This window comes from Agelaius tricolor, unplaced genomic scaffold, assembly GCF_023055355.1.
Source record: "Agelaius tricolor isolate 1412-34295 unplaced genomic scaffold, bAgeTri1.0.p SCAF_1, whole genome shotgun sequence".
Taxonomy (NCBI): domain Eukaryota; kingdom Metazoa; phylum Chordata; class Aves; order Passeriformes; family Icteridae; genus Agelaius; species Agelaius tricolor.
The window spans coordinates 52,910,557-52,927,247 of NW_027269261.1; the positions used below are offsets into that span (position 1 = coordinate 52,910,557).

Sequence of the window (16,691 nt, forward strand, 5' to 3'; positions counted from 1 at the left end):
AAAGTTTACTCTACTGGCTGTACGGGACCAGTCTTCGTAATTTATGCTCATGAATGAAACTGTCTCTTTCCCAATCACCTTCTGCCCCATACAGCCTTTTCAAGCGCAGAGAGTATCCAGCATACCCCAAACTGAGTTGGGCTGGAGGAGCTCAAGCACAGTTGAGCTTTGGCAGGAGCAGGAACCCCAAGGTGCCATTGGAGTAGGATTTTGGGAGCTGGCTGCCTGCCAGGTGCTGCAGGCCACAAGGTGAAGGAGTGGACAAAGGCCACTGCCCAGCTGCTACAGTGACTTTCAGCTATGCTGATCTGCAACAGGAATGCACCCTCTGGCCATGCTCGTGTTTCCACATGCTTTCTTGGCTATCTGCAGCACCACATACACACGCATGACACCGAGCTGGCACGCACAGCCCATGTCCATACTGCACACAAGCCGGCGGGTTCCCCTCCAGCTGCACTGCTGCTCCTCACCCATGCAGCACAGCACCCAGATGTGCTCACCAAGGCCCGCTGGTGAGCGGCATGCATGGTGAGCATGCAAGGCCTGCTGCACGGCTATGACAACCAGACACCCCGAGGTCAAATGGCAAGTAACGTGAATTTCAGAGATGGGCAAAAAAATCCTGTGTCTCTCCACCTGAAGGAATTAGTCTTTTCTGGTGTCACAGTAATAAAATTGTAATGAAAGCCTTATTAATGCAAGCTTTGTTACTGAAGTGACAAGAAGGGCATTTATTTTCAGAGCCAGACACTCAAAGGAATACCCCACATGGTAGATAGTGTAAGTATCCTGTATTTCCAGTATGTAACAGAGCTACTTCTACTACACTGAAGCACATGTGATAAGAGAAGAGGGCCTGGGCCCTTCTCCATATTCTCTGCATACCTGTTACTATCACACAGCTGCTCTCAAGTCTACAGTTTCCTGTGCAGTACAAACTGCATACCACTTCCCCTACGGAAAAAAAAAGGGCCTTGCTTGTTCTTAATTGACGATGGAAATATTGTCATATTTTCCACTAGCCAAGCTCGAAACCATTACTGAACAAACCTTCATTAATTTTTCCACAACATTTTGCAGAAATGTCAGGAAACAGCTGCACCAGAATGATTAACTGTCCTTATCACTAATGCTTCATTGGCCAACTTCAAATTATATAGGTTTTCTTCTTTCAAAACTCTACATTTAGTGATATTTTTTGCTATTCTTCAGTTGACTGTTCATTACAATACTTTCTCTTCAAAAGTATCTGATTGCACAGGTTCAGTGGCAGACAGACATTTTACGACCAGTGGAAGAATTTGTACAGTTTGGAGCAGCATACTTCTAGGAAAAGATTGCTTCCTGCAGATTGCTCAGCTGTGTCTTTCTTGGATCAAATTCAATGAAATTCACAACTTGCAGTCAGATTGTATTTGCCAGTCAGGCTGAATTCATTACACTGACATAAACTTCCCTTGCTGCATTTTCTTATTCCTTTCTTTTCCTGTCCTTCTCTTTTCCTCGTCCCTTCTCTCTCACCTCCTTTTTGAGCTACACCATGTGTCAAAACTTATCATACAATGCCCTGTACATTTTCTGGCAAAAACAAGTGGAACAGTACACATCACCATCCCAAACATGCATACTCTGAGATGCTAGAAGGCTTAGTACCAAATGAAAGTGCAGCCATCTGGAGGTAACTGCTAGGGTGGATCTGAGCTTCCCAACTGTCTGAAACTTTGCAGTCTCAGAACTTTTTAGCAAAGTGTCAGTGAGCAAGATTTGCATGGGGCATTGGACTTTTCAAAAATCTAAAATTCTTCAAATTTTGTTTAGAACACAGACAGGTTCATAGGATTACTTTTAAAGACTGACATTGTAGTATAGAATCCTGCTTGTACTTTGAAATTATTTAGGGTTACTATAGCATGGTATGTAACAATAATTCTGCATATATGTCACTGGCAGATTTAAAATTGCAGTTGTTCACTCCATGTCTTAATTGAAGCTGCAAGCCTCGAATCTATAACCTTACGGTATTTTTAGACAGAGGGAAATATAGATGCAAATAGGTATATACACGTCTTGGAAGTTAAACAAAATTAATGCCATCAGGTGGGGGGGTTCAGTGATTCAAGTGTTCATGCTGTTATGATCCCCTAGCAAAAATCAGGATACTTGCAGGATTATAAAGAAATGAAACATATAGAGGTTTATCTAGGTCTTATAAAGAATCCATTTGCACGTCTTGCTTTTTAAAAGTATCTCTCGCACAGCAGTGTGCATTGCAGCACACCATCCCCACACAGCTCTGCTCAGGCAGAGCAGCCACTGATGCCCTCACCCTGTGCTGGGTCAGCTCCTGAGCTCCTGCATTGCCTTCAGCAGGTATATGTACACCTGGGAGCCCCTGGGCCAGGATGCCTGCCTAACACAGAATGCTGGCCTTGCTATTTAATTGGTGCAGTGCTAGCTATGAAAAAAAAAAAAAAAAACAAAAAAAAAAACCCAGCTATGTTTTTAAATTACTCTACCAAGATATCTGCTTAGATGGCAGAAATTGCAGTACACTATATTCTGCTTAAAATACGCATGAATATATATGGGTTCTATTTACAAGACACGAAATACTGCCAAAAGTACGCAGGTTCTTTAAGGATTCAGTTTCATAATAGGCAACGCCAAATTTCTCCTTCACAATATCCTTATCTGTCTCTGCTCTAGTTCGAAAGCAGCAGCTCTCGGTGCCAGAGCATTTCAAGGACCGTGTCCTTCCTTCCAATGGGCGGGATGTCAGCGCACTGCCGGCTGCGGCTGCACGGGCCACACGTTGTTGGGCGGGGGGGAATGAAGCTGTTCGATTTCATTAGGCAAGCGCTGATTTTTATGGCTCTGGAGGTTGGTTCCGGTTTTTTGGGGGTGGTGCCGCTGTGCAATGAAGGGAAGCCAAACGCGGCCCGGCCGCCGGCAGCAGGGTGATGAGCAGGGTGCCGCAGCTGCCCGAGGCCCGGGGCTGGCAGCGGCAGCTGCGCCGGGCGCGGCCTCTCCTCGCACAGCCCGCCCGCCCCCGCCCGCCAGGGCCGCTGCCTCGGCAGCGTGGCGTTCCGTGCCCTTCCGTGCCCCGCAGCTGTGAGCCTGCAGGGCGCAGTGCCCGTTCCTGCCGCCTCTGGGCCTTCCCGTGTCTCATCCCCCCCAGCCCGGCACAGGCTGTCAGGGAACTGCCGCATGGATTTGCTGTCCAGCCGCGCTGCTCGGCTGTCTCCGGGACGGGAAAGAAGAAACGTGTTTTGTGTCTCTGGATACTAGCGGGACCAGAAGTGGGTGCTCTCACTTACCCGAGTTTGCACATCTTGAGCTCAAACCTACAGGAAATTTCAGCCTCGCTCTATTCACGCTGTCAGCAATGAGCAGCAGGATCTAGGGGCAATGTCACAACAAAAAGAGAGACCTTGAACTTGCTTCACCCTTTGCATAGTCATTTATATTTGGGCAAAGTGGATAACAGCTCCTTTAGCACCAGCGTAGTGGTATTTTATGCTCGCTTGGCATTCACTTTACCCAGGTATAAATAGCAAAAGGTTTCAGGCAGTACAGAATCAGGCAGGACCAGTATCTTCAAAGGATTCCTAGCCAAAATAAAGCAGCTAGTCCTCCACACCACAGCTTGCAATCTTGCTCAGCTGCAGGAAACATTCCCTGAAGGATGCCTGAGACTGCTGGTTTGGCAGCCTTGCATGCTCTGGTCCCTGGAGAAAATGTGCCTTTCCTACCACCCTGTGCCTAGAGGTGGAATCAGACTGCAAGCTTTCACCTGTAAAATAGGCAGTAATAGGGTTCCATTTCTTCATGGGAGCCTTTTATTAGCTCACACAGCGTATTTACTACCCTACCAGTATTAAGTGCTTGCCTTAATATCCTTAGCACACGAGGTAGTGGTACATATCATCATAGTTACAATAATGCTAGTTTGAACTACATTAATTGAGAGCATCTATTCTAAAATTTAATTGTTCCAATCAAAAAGTGAAGTGTGCTATTATTTGGCTGACACATTACCAGGGAGAGTTCTCATGTACAAGAGCCACAGCAAAAAGGGCCCAATGCACACAAGTGCCTTTAAGTTACACGCTTACAAAACCTGAAAGCTGTATGCTAAAACCCCATTTCAGAGCATGGCCGCCATACTCTTGTGTGCCAAAGTTCTCCGTTTTCCACTTAAATCCTGCCTGGTGAGTCAGGACATGGCCAGGTTTCCATACTCCAGCAGTGTTCCATTACTCCTCCTTATAAATTTCACACGCTGTTAATGCTTTCCAAACTGGCAACACAGCTCAGGGGTGCATGAGGACAGTTTATTTTCCTGCTGAACTTTAAACAGAAATTCCACAGGACCTCTGGCGGGGGTAACAGCCCTGCTGACAGCCATCAGTTCACACCCTCTCGCCCACCCAACTCTGATCCCAGGCTGCACACAAACATCTCGGCTGCTCTCAGAGGCTGCAGGGAGGAGAGAGAACAATGCAGATACCCACAACTCCCATTGCAGGGACCCTGAGAGGGATCCATAAGAAGAGATGTCCCATATAGCACCATTCTGGACTGCAGAATATTTGGGATCAGTTCCAGGGTTGAGCAAAAGTTCAAGGGATTGCCCTTCTCAATTTAACTCCTTCTTTCACTGAATTCATATATAGAATGAAACATAGGTCCAACACTATAACACTATTTACATAATCCTGAAAAATCTGGTGGGGTTATCTCAAAAGATGTTCTGTATTTTCTTTGAACACCTTCTTCACTGCTCATGATATCACATGAGAATCTTCAGGGTCTTCCTTATACACCTAGCTTCTATGGCTGAAGATAAATATTGGATTAAAAAAAAAAAAAAAGAAAGAAACTCCTTGAGATCAAACTTTCCTTAACCTTTCACTCTTTCAAGCTTGTCTTATTAAATTCTAAGGGCTAACAATTCTTTGACCATCAAGGATGTGCCTGTGCAGAGAAGATGAGTGAAGAGGAGCTTCTCAGTGCTTCAGGTTTCCTATAGCAAGAAAAGTAACTTTGTGTACTGCAGACAGGCACAGTTTTTGACACTGTGAATATGAAAACTGACCATCTTGGGACTACCAACCCTAATAAACATGGTGCTGCAATCAGTAGCTGAAAATTGACTTTTTCTTGACAAGATGAATTGTTTTCTGAACTATCTGATGCCACAGTAAGATCTCTGTTGGGGATCCACTAACTTTAAGCTTGGGTGTTATTGCATACAACATTAGCACTTTTATAACTGCAGTTTCTACATGCCCAAGTGTTCAAGACCCAGAGGAAGAATGAAACCTTGGACAGTACTGTCCATGGTGCACTTAAAATTGCAAGATTGTCAAGCATAAATCACCTTATATTTTAGGACAAAGTAAATAAACACCCCCAGACATTTCATATATAAAAACCTCACCCACCATATCTTCTTGTATTTTTACAAGCACACTTTTCTGTTTAGTTCAAGAAGTGGAGTCCCTGGATATTTGATACAAAAATTGCATTGGAGAAGGGAAAGTGGAAAACCAAATATGTGGACAAAGCAAAGACATCACTTCCAAGTTAACAAAAACCTGCCCCAGAACAGAAATGTGTCTAATTTCGGCAAAAGCTGGCTTCGGTTGTAACAAAAGGACACATAATGAGGAGTTAAATGTGGGTGACTTCCACATAAAGCCTTTTCAGAATTAAAAACTGTGTTCTCAGACCCGCTCCCTCAGCTCATGCAAAACCACCCTTCCTTCACTCTCCTACCTGGCTGCCGCCATCAAAGGTGCACATGAGTAATGGTTCCAGTCAAAGCAATTTGGTTCACTACTCCAGCAAATATGGCCGTTGAGTCTCTCTTCCACCTGTTTGGAAAATAAATATTAAAGATTTTTAAAGACTGTGATCGATTCAGCCTGCTGTTTGATTTTATAACCTGACTTTATGGTGTTGGCTACATCAATACATGTAAGAACTTGAGATTGTCACAGTCCTTCTTGCTGCCTTCAGAGCAATGTGGCACCAGCAATCAGTAGCTCTCCTGTGGTTTCCAACTTGCTGTGGGCTAGAATACACATCAACTAATGCATGTCAAAGTGAAAACAATAGACATACAAGGCCAGTAGGTGCATACAATGACATATTTTCAAACATGATATATACAAAAAGCAGGGTAAGCACAAACCATGAGTTGTCTTTGTAGTATCTTTACATTTAGGTCTTGTCATTCCAAGTTTTTTGTCTAATTTCTGTCCAATTTTGAAAACATCATGCCCAAATCCTAACTTAGGAGCACATAATTTTTAATTAAATGCAAATACATTCCTGTTATTGAACCAGAGCAATGTGATTATCTTTCATCCTGCTTCTTTCCTATTTAGCACTTAAAAAGTGAGACCACCTATAGGAATTCCCTTTTCCATATGATGCTAGTTTGTTTTAGAAAGTAAGTTATTAGCATACAGTGTGAAAAACAGTCATAATCCTTACATTTCTCCTTACATGTGATGGCACTCTGGGAAAGACCACAAAGAAAGCACTTTCTGCCCACAAAAGACCTGCTGTAGGCATGTGTGCAGGAGTGTATGTGCATCCAAGGCACAGAGCACCAGGAGATATGTTCATTAATGTGTCAGACACGTTAGACAGCCACAGGCTGCTTTGCTTGCACCTTGCAGGGAGTGGGTTATTGAATACCCCTAACTGGGGCATACAGACAAGGCACCAGGAACTGGAGACTCAGATCTAAATTGTACACAGCAGAGCTGACTGAAATGACCACCTTATTAATACTCAGGCAACAAACCTTCGGTGATCTTGTATTCAGTGAACTACATACTCCAACAGGCCTGGCTGTTCTGATTTTGCAAAGACTGGTGTGAACAGACAACTACAGCATGTATTTTGCTCAGGGCACTTTCTTTCAGGCTTCCCTGCATCCCTGAATACCCACATGTGAGATCCCAGGCAATGTGACAGGTAGGCAACAAGTGTGAGCATCCCAGGGGGATGTGCTCCTGCACAGGGCAGCACCCCAGGGGTGCACAGGGTCCCAGCAAGAAGTGCAGCTCATGTCACCCCTTCTCCTGCTCTTTTGCCCTGCCTGTGGCACTGTCTGGCTGGCTACTGTCTCAGGTGATCAGGCCACCACAACAGAAGGTACATGCTCCTCAAGGCCTTACACGTCATGGTAGAGGAGCATGTCAGAGGACTTGGACAGGAAAATCTCAAACTTAGCCCACCTAACTTGCAGATTTGTGCCCGTGGCCTGACCACAATGTACCCTGAAGCCAAAGCAAACTTCCCTCTGCTTCCAGCAGGGAACCTGTCCTCTGGGGGGTGGGCAACACATGGTGCTTCTACTGCTAGCAGAGCACAGATGTGAGCCAGTGCAAACAGGGTGCCAAAAGCTGAAAGGTAAAACAGGGCTGGAACTGGCTGGCAATAAAATGGACATGCTTATGCTGTTTTTCCCTGCAATGTTTGCTACCAGCAACAAAAACAAATAGTAAATGATAATGTGTTATTGACCAGCTATATCAACAGCAGTCTATACAGGCATCTGCATATATAAAATAACACATGCTCTGGCTGCAGCCCCTGGCACTTTATCACACCAATCTACAGCTTTCTAGGAAATGATCTGGGTGTGAAGCCAGGAACCACTTTTGAACCTTTGAACAGACAGGGCCTAATATGGTTTTAATCGGTTGGTGAAACCTTGGCACAACTCTACTCAAGGGCAAAACTCTGTACTTAGCAGGGCCAGCATTTCAATCACTACTTTTACAATTGACCTGAAAAATGTCCCAGGCAAAAAAGCAAAGTAAAGCAATAAAGAAGTCATGAGTCCTTCTCCCATCCTTCAGTAGGATCAAGGAGTGGTCTGGATTGTAGCCTCTTCCCCCTGGTGTGGCATGGATACCTTCCAGCCCTAAAGCAGATCTCCTTGTACTTTCACAGGCTGAAGTGGTTTTAGTTCTGTTGGTTACACTTGCACAGTTATTTCTAATTAATATGCATTTTGAACTTGTTTATCCTATCTGCAACCTAAAGACAAGGGTTTTTATACTCATTTATATTCAATCCTCTCTATGGCATACTGGCAGAAGCAGAGGAGACTTTCAAGAAAAGAGAATAAAGCCATAAGTGAAAGATGTCATTTATAGAACAAAATCACACTTCTGCTGCTCCAGCTTCATGGAGAGGGTTTAAATTGAAATCCATGAGGAAGACTATATTCCATTTTGCTCTAACTTATTTTAGCTCAAAACTGAGCTAAAATAAGTTAGGGCAAAATGGAATAAATCCAATGTCTTCCCTCTTGCTGTGGTAACCTCACTGTCTTCAACATGGTTCCTCAAAGAACACTCTAGCATCTGATCTGTTAAATTCAGGCTGGATCAGTTTCTGAGTATTTAAGAAACTTAATTATTGCTTACAAAGAGGCAAAATATTCTTCAAACCAAGACCTATTAAAGGACAGCAGGGTTTTGTCCTGGCAGTACTAGTGCATCTCCTTACTACCTTAGCACCACATAGCAGCACTGGTTCTAGCAAAGGGGAGGTAGTCTGAAGGAACAGCCAATCTGCAGAGTCTCTAATAAGCCCAGATAACTCATGTGTCCTCAGACAGGATTTTGCTGCCTAATTAAAGCTCAAGAGTCATTGTTTGGATAGTAAAACCAGGAACTTTTCTTTTTATCACTGCATTAGTAAAAATTTGAGCGATCCTTTGTTCCTTTGCTGCAGAAGAAAACAAGCATGCCTCCAATGCCTGCCCACCAAAGACAGACAGCAATGCAGCCACCACTGCTGAGCATTTTCTAGTGTTTATAAGTTGCTAGGTCTCTTCTTACAACTAACGAATTGTTGGGCAAAAGGAAATTACTTCAAGTTGCATCAGAGGAGGTTTAGATTGGATATTAGGAAAAAACCTCTTTGCAGAAAGAGTTGTCAAGCCTTGGAACAGGCTGCCCAGGGCAGTGGTTGAGTCACCATCCCTGGAGGTATTTAAAAGACATGCAGATGTGGCATTTGGGGATGAGGCTTAGTCATGGACTTGGCAGTGCTGGGTTAACAGCTGGACTTCCAACCTAAACAATTCTGTGATTCTATTTGGTCACACCTGGTCATGACTCTCCTAATCTCTTCTGCAGTTGTTTGACAGCTATTGGGACTATGAATAGACAAGCTCATCAAAAGGGAAATGAGAGTATGAAAATCACAGCATGTCTCACTGTTTGGAAGAGCCTTTTCAGTTTGAACTTTGCCTCTCAAACGCTCTGGGAATAGCCTTTTACACAAGACCTGGAAACACAGGCAGAGGTGCTCTGATAATGACTTACACCATCTGCTTTTGAAAGACTCCTAGCAGCCTTGGCAACCCCTGTAACTATTTTCTAGTCATAAAACTACACCTTCAGTGGTGACACAAAAATGTAACAGAGACATCAGCATCATCTGACCATAATAATTAAGTAATGTCATGGATCAACAGCAAGATCTTTGCTTTATAGCACTTTTTATATATTTGTTAAACTGCCACTGTAGGGTCAGTTGAGGGTAGGAGGTTGACTGGGACATTCCTGTGCACCTTCCAAAGCAAAAAAAAGTCAGGAATCTCGTGTATTTTAATCAGAAACTAAAATTTTTGGAAAGCAACTGGATAATATTTTACTGCTAATTATTCAAAGATTCTGAAATACTACAATAAACAAGTGAAATTGCTTCAAGATTACAAAGGGCAAATAAAGCCATGTCCATATTGCTCCTTAACTGGCTTGCAGCAGATAGCATTCCAGCACAGTCTGTAACTTACCATGGTTTAGGAATTTACCTAAAGCCTTACTTTGACCAGGTCTGTAAGGTACCATTAAGTTGCAGCCAGGTTCTTGGATTATACAGAATAATTTGTACTCAAAAGAGCTAGGCAATATGGGTAGAAAAATGTGCACACTTCTGCAGTGCATCAACCATCAGCTTGAATTCATGGTGAGTAACTCAAAACAGTGTGGCTACATGCAAATCTCCCACTCCAAGGCATCTTGCATGAGTTCTCTCTTTATAGATGTTTTCTTACTTAATGCAATGAATTTACCACAAAAACTTCTGTAATATGTATAGAGTGTGAAGCCAGTCAGAGTGGATTTTCTAATATTTTAATTTTTTGATTTTCTCATTTTTCTCTTTTTGCTCCTTTTTTCCTTTTCAAACACAGAAGGTCCATAGAACTCTGTGAACTATCATCTGTTATGGGAGAAATAAGAAGTTTAAAATTTGCTTGATTGCAGCTATGATACATTAAGTTCCAGGCATCAATCTCAATCGCAGCACTTTTTCTCCAAATGGGCAATATTTTACAGTTATCGCTCTCTAAACAAAACACAATTTATTATACACACAATTTGATAGCTATGGCAGCTAGAAGCAGAAAAGTCTTCTGAGGAAAAGAAGGAAGGTAAAAGCAATGTCATACTTTAAATTGACGTCATATGTTCAATGCCAGAAGACAATCATCTGTGAAATTATGTTCATACCTTGATCAAATGCAATCATACCATGTGCAGTTGAATTTGGAAGTGGAAGAAAATTATTCCCATTAGTTTACTGGTGTTCTTAATATGTTCACACAAATAATCTTTGAATAGATTAATTAAAATACTTAAAGCAACCCTACCTTTGCCCTTTTAATTCCAGGTCATTCTGGTAGCTCCCAATACTGCACAAATACATTTGCCTACAACCAGTTAGATAAAATTAACGGATCAAATCTTGAACTACTTCCAAAGTAAAAGGTATAAAATTAATTTTTTGAATCAAATGTTGCTATGCTGTAAACATTTTTGTCTTCATTATTAAAACAGCAAGAGATTTGAAACCTGCTTTATTTTTCAGTATATATGCTTCTTTTGTTTTCCACAATTTTCTCAATAGGAGTGTGATAGCCCATTAAAATTTTTTTTAATAGACAGCTTTTCTTCATTTTTTGTATCCTGCTAACACCATGTTGCAGATCTCAATGCAAAGAGCACCAAGAAATCTTTGTAAAATTTCAGTTTGTTCAAATTTGTACATGCATAAATTTATGTGTATATATATGTGTTTATCTACATAAATATATGTATATATCCATATGTGCATATTTGTACATATTATATAAATAAAAATAGACATATTTACTAATGCATGTGTGTTAGTGGAGCTGGTTTTATTGTCTCTCGGGTTCTGCAATCTAAACAAAATTTTAAAGGAACATCTATGAACTTTGTTTACTTTACATATAGGTAATTCACTTTATTAAAACCAAGAACCTAATTACTTCTTGGGAGCCTCCCTATGTTATCTCCTTTATCTTCAGACCCCAGTCTGCACAGGAGCTTATTTAGCGGCTGCCACTGAAACTATGATTTTGGGTTACTTTTTTTCACTTCAGCCAGGAGCTAAATTAGCAAGAGCACATCCCCCTAAGTACAGGTCCATAACCTCACTGCAAATAACGGTTTGGACACTGCCAGCTGAGACCAGCACCCTCACTAACCAGGCCTGAGGCTTTTAGACAATGGTCAAGCTGACAATTGACACAGTGTCCTCAAACACACATTGCTCAAGCCATTTGCCTCGCCTGCTGCTGCCAAGAGGGCTGTTTGTGCAGGCAGCTGGCAGGAAGATGGGAGTACATCTGGCGATCCTCCGAGAGTAGGCAGGGAAAATGAAAACATCAGATCTCAGCCAAGCCCAAGATAGGATTCTAGGTAAAGCTCATGCTCTATGGGATCCAAACATGCTCTTTGGCACAACAGACTTTGGCAAAATCATCGCGAGGAACCTCCCACACTGAGTGGCCTTGGCTTCCATTCTCTCTTTGAGTGCCTACCCTACCCTGCTACGACATCCATGCATTGGGGAAAACCAATGCAGCAAGGTGCACAGTGAAGAAACTGAGGCAGAGATACTAAGCAGACATTAAGGCCACTAAGCAGGTAGGCTACAATATGGCAAGTATCCCACTAGACCATGGCAATCACCTGAGCTGTCAAAACTATCTCCATCTCCATGGAAAGACCATGGCAGCATCAAGCCCATGGCAGAGTAACAGCCATAGTGTTGGACAGTCTCAGCAGTAGGTGAAAGCTAACTTGTCCCTGAGAAGCTGGCAACTGGGTCAGTCATGCAGGATAACAGGAGGGAAGTGGGATTTCTGTAAGCAAGAGAGTTTTGCCAGCAAGGAAAATAATCTAAGGACTCAGGGTCTGTTTACAGAGTTTTGGTTGTTACCTGCAAAATCTAAGCTAAGGCTCCCTATAAAATAAAACTAAGAGCTCAATGAGTCTGGTGTTAATTAAAAGTAGAGACTTCACTCAAGGCACTCTGAATTTAGCCCAGATAAGCTTACCAGTCTCGGACAGTTGCAGAGACAGCTTGTAAAGCACAGGATTACACAACTGTTGTTTCAGGTTGGCAGCCCCAGTGTAACACCATCACTGGCAGCTGACCATTTGTCTTGAAAAACTGAACGGGCCACCAAACCATCTCTGAGCACACACTTCTGCTGGACATCCTGTGATCTCTCTACAAGGAAACCACCTCACTATCCCTTGTTATTGCCACATTTAGAGAGGGACTGTTTCAAGTGTCCTCTCTTCCAGTCCCTCCACTCTGGTCCTCCAGGTCTTCAGACTACCAAGAGAAAGGCAGCAGTGAAGACTTTGGTTCTCCTCAGTGAGGCAAGATCCCTCTGCACTGATGTCACTCTGCTCAGTAATTTGTCATGAGCGTGGGCTCTCTCCATACATGGCAGGCTGGAGGAGGAATGACCTCAAACTCCGCTTCTAATCCAGGGGGTGTTGCCAAAGCACAGTGTTTGAGTTTGATGCATGAAGCGCAGAGATATTTTCAGCTACTGAATCACACTTTTGGCTCCACAGCTAACTTGAACTTCTCAGTTTTGTTTGCAATTTTTCACATTTTGCGATCACCATTGACTCTCAGAAAAAGAAAAATAGGTGGTGCTTTAAAGAAAAAAAACCTGCATAATCATAAAGGTGAAGATTTCTTAAAAATATCCATTTTATTTGAGTAACTTCTATTTTATTCTCTTGCATGTGTGGAGGAGTGGAGTTAAACAGATTACTAATAGATTATGGTGCATCACTAATGTCTGGCTTCTTTATTTCATGTTCTAAATATATGCTATTAAATGCTGCCAGTGAATGTTTTCTAATGATTTTTCTGTCAACAAAAGAATGAAAGAGTCTGAAAAACAAGGCAGTGAAACAGCAGTTAGCTTGGACACAGCTACACAAGAACTTTTAGTATTCTTATAGCTGCTCAAAAATATTTTGCTATACTTGCCCCATGAAACCATATTCACTTGATTACAATTCACAACCACAATTAGAAACTGGCAGTAATGAAAAAATAAAATATCATTTTACAATACAAAGGGCACAATTCTTAATTGACTTATCCTGCCCATTACAACCGCATCCCTCTCTGTCACTGTGGCCTGAGCCTACTCTCACTGATTTGGGAGGAGAGCTCCAGCAGAAAAATTAAAAATTATGCAACCTCATTCACAGCTAAGCAAGTCATTTAAGCAAGTCACTTAATTCCATCTCTAATCAGTAAAGTCAATTCAGCAAAGCAAAGCACGTGCTCAAGTCAAAAGTGAATAGGTAGTGTGCATCTTTTTGAATATTGGTTTTTCACAGAGTGAGGATGTTGCACAAAACTTCCCTTGATTTACCTTTGGAGCTCATTAGGCTGGAAGAAGGTAGAATTCAGCTGTTAATCAAACTGTCACTCATGCATGTAAAGTACTAGTCTTTTTAACTCATCCATAAATCAGTTAAGCAAAACCAAATTTTAAAAAGGCCAGGGGACATATCCTTGGAGTGGACATAGATATATACACGTATACATATGGATTACAGGGACCACAGAGGCAGGAGTCAACACAAAAAAAGCGAGGTAAGAAACTACCATAGGAAATTCTGTACATACATTGCTGATGAGCCTCACCAAGCCTTTACACAGAGTGAATTGGGAAATTATCTGCTAGAAAAAGACTGAAAAATAATGGGCATTTCGACTCTTCATTTACATTTCCCTCACGTGGCAACAAGGAAAGAGTGGGGATAATAAGCAAACTACTTTGATAAGGAATGTGGGTCTTCCCTTGATGGACTGAAGTAACAGGGCAGACTCTAACACCATCTGAAACCTATTATTTTCCTTTAAATTTCTTCAGTCTTCGCAAGCATCATTAATCTAACAGAGATGACTTCCAGTAAAGCACAGATCCCCAGGAGCATTCCTTGACTGCAGACAAGTGGGAAAGGAAAAGCCTGTTGCAAAGAGCAGTCATGGGGAATTTATGCCCAGCAGCAGGCTGCACCATTTGCCTGCCTCTGCCCTTCTCCCCAGATGAAGGAGCCTTATCTGCCTTTGCAGATATCAGAATCAATTACAATACCATGGGGCTGCCCTAAACTATGCTCTGCTGCCTGAGGCTGCTTTCTGCCAAGCTCCCAAGCAAGTCCCCATAGAAAAAGGCTGTGGGGAATGTGGGGAAGGGAGCACTGAGAGCCAGGCTCTACCTGTTCTTCCACTCCTCCAGTTGCTGTCAACGCACTGACTTGTTCTGTGTTTGAGATTGCAATCTGTCCCTGCCCCAAAGGTGCTGCCAACTGTACAAATATTTTCAGAAATTAACTCCAGAAAAATACACATTATGCAAACATCATCTCTCTTTCCAGATGACACAACATGGAGCACCAAGCACAAACAAAAATGGACCAAAGAAAGCACAGAGGCATTGTGGAAAAAAAACTCATTTAGTGAAGGGCTTCTCTGCCCTCTTTACAGCCATTGGGACAGTGATAATGCTGAACTGGCTGGTTGGCCACAAAAATTGGATAAATTGAGACACAGAAGAAACAAATGAAAGCAAGGAGACAAACAGCAAAAATAAGTGAGCCAAGAGATGGAAAGCAGAAATGCAAAGTCTAAACTGCAGCTGTAATTCTGCTGGTAACAGTCATATTTAAGAGTAGTTCAGTTTTGGAGAGGAAAAGAACTTTCTTATAAAAAACCCCAGCTTGACAGCTGAACTGCTGTGGGTTTTCCCCACGTATTTTGTGGGACAGGAAAATTATTTTTCTCCAAGCCTAGGAATGCAGAAACACTTCTAAGAAAGGGCAAAATTCTGACAACCCTCTGGTGTTCTGCTAGGACTGTTGGGAGGGGAGAGGAAGGTCACATCAATAAAATCTATAGCCACAAGTGAAAGAGCTGTGTTTTGGTTGCTGCTGGCCAGGGGTCAGTCCCTGGCACTGTTCAGAGCTCTCCCATGGTAGCACTGCTTCCTTAGTCTTTCTCCTTTACTAGCATGACCCTTACAATTAGGCAGGAAATGGGTAGTTATTGTTGTAGCAATGTTTTTGTAGGTTTATTTGGCAGCTTTTCTAGCAGGATTTTAGTACAGTTTTGATAACATGCAAGTATGGGAAAGAAGGATTTCCACATTGGCCAAAGAAACACTTGTGGCAAGACTACCTATTTTTAACATGGTTTATTCCTAGCACTATTTCAGACACAGTATTTTCTCTCCCATCTGTTGACACAGTTGTTTTGTTCCTCTAAAGACATAGTTGTCTGTCTCTTGGAGAAAAAAAAACGAACACCAACACCATGAATAGTTGCAGAGAAAAACATGAGACCAAAACCCAGTCAAAGAGTGATCTGGTCAAAGGGCAACATTGGCAAAGCTTTATGACTGCAATGTACAGCAATTTTTCCGATGCCTCTTAAAATTTACATCAGGTATTTCAAGTGTGACTGCAAATCTTTAAAATTCAGATCTGGTATACTCAACAACAATGATGGTTTATTGATCTAAGGGGTCTGACTGCAGAGCTGCTGTTGGAGCAATGTACCAGTCTGTTCATGAGGAGTGCAGACACAGAGTAAAATGCAAACACTTTCTTTAATAAGGAAAGGAAAATGTAATGAGAGCACCAAGGGGAAAAACATAAACCCTGATAAAAATTAAACTGGCAAAACAGGATGAAACATTAAGCAATCCTTCTAACACTTGGGTTGCCAGGCTGTTTTCTCTGATTTTTAGTGATTATTTTTTTGCCTCGCTGGAGTTCATGGTCATGATCTAGTAGGCAATCTGAAAACCTTATCTCCTCTCAAAGGCATTTCAGGCAGCTTGAGAGCTGGTAGGTGGGAGCAAATAAAACTGAAGCATGGCTAAGGTAGGACCTCTGCAGATCACTAAAGCACCTCTGTTCTTGTAGAACAGCCTATTTGCTGGAAAAGCTGCAATATGAAAACCTGATATATTAAAGGTCAAGACTCCAATACAGAGGAGACTCATCTGTATTGTGTTTTAATTTCTTTTTATGCTGAGAGGTGCCTAGGGTTCTGAAGAGGTGACAGAAAGATAAATCATGCATGACAAACTGGAACAGAAGACAAGGCTGTATCCAGAATAGGATAGCTCTGCTGGTGCAGCTGTCCAAGCACACTGTACTGACAGTGTTCCCAGCACAGCCTTCCTTCGTACCAGCAAAGTTATGTTATTTGCTGGCACAGCTTTTTCCTGAGGTCCATCTTCCCTCATCCAACCCACTAAAAGTGTTTCAGTAAAAGTCAAGGTTTGT

At 42.4% G+C, this 16,691-nt stretch overlaps 1 protein-coding gene across 9 annotated transcripts in view; it reads right to left on the minus strand.

Annotated features, from left to right (window-relative positions):
• Nucleotides 1–16,691, minus strand: part of HIVEP2 (HIVEP zinc finger 2) — a 137,145-nt gene that overhangs the window by 46,259 nt on the left and 74,195 nt on the right. For all 9 annotated transcript variants that reach the window (XM_071434236.1, XM_071434231.1, XM_071434228.1 and 6 more), the window contains one exon: nucleotides 5,785–5,882. The gene's annotated coding sequence lies outside the window, so the exon portion shown is untranslated. The remainder of the gene's footprint in view (nucleotides 1–5,784; nucleotides 5,883–16,691) is intronic.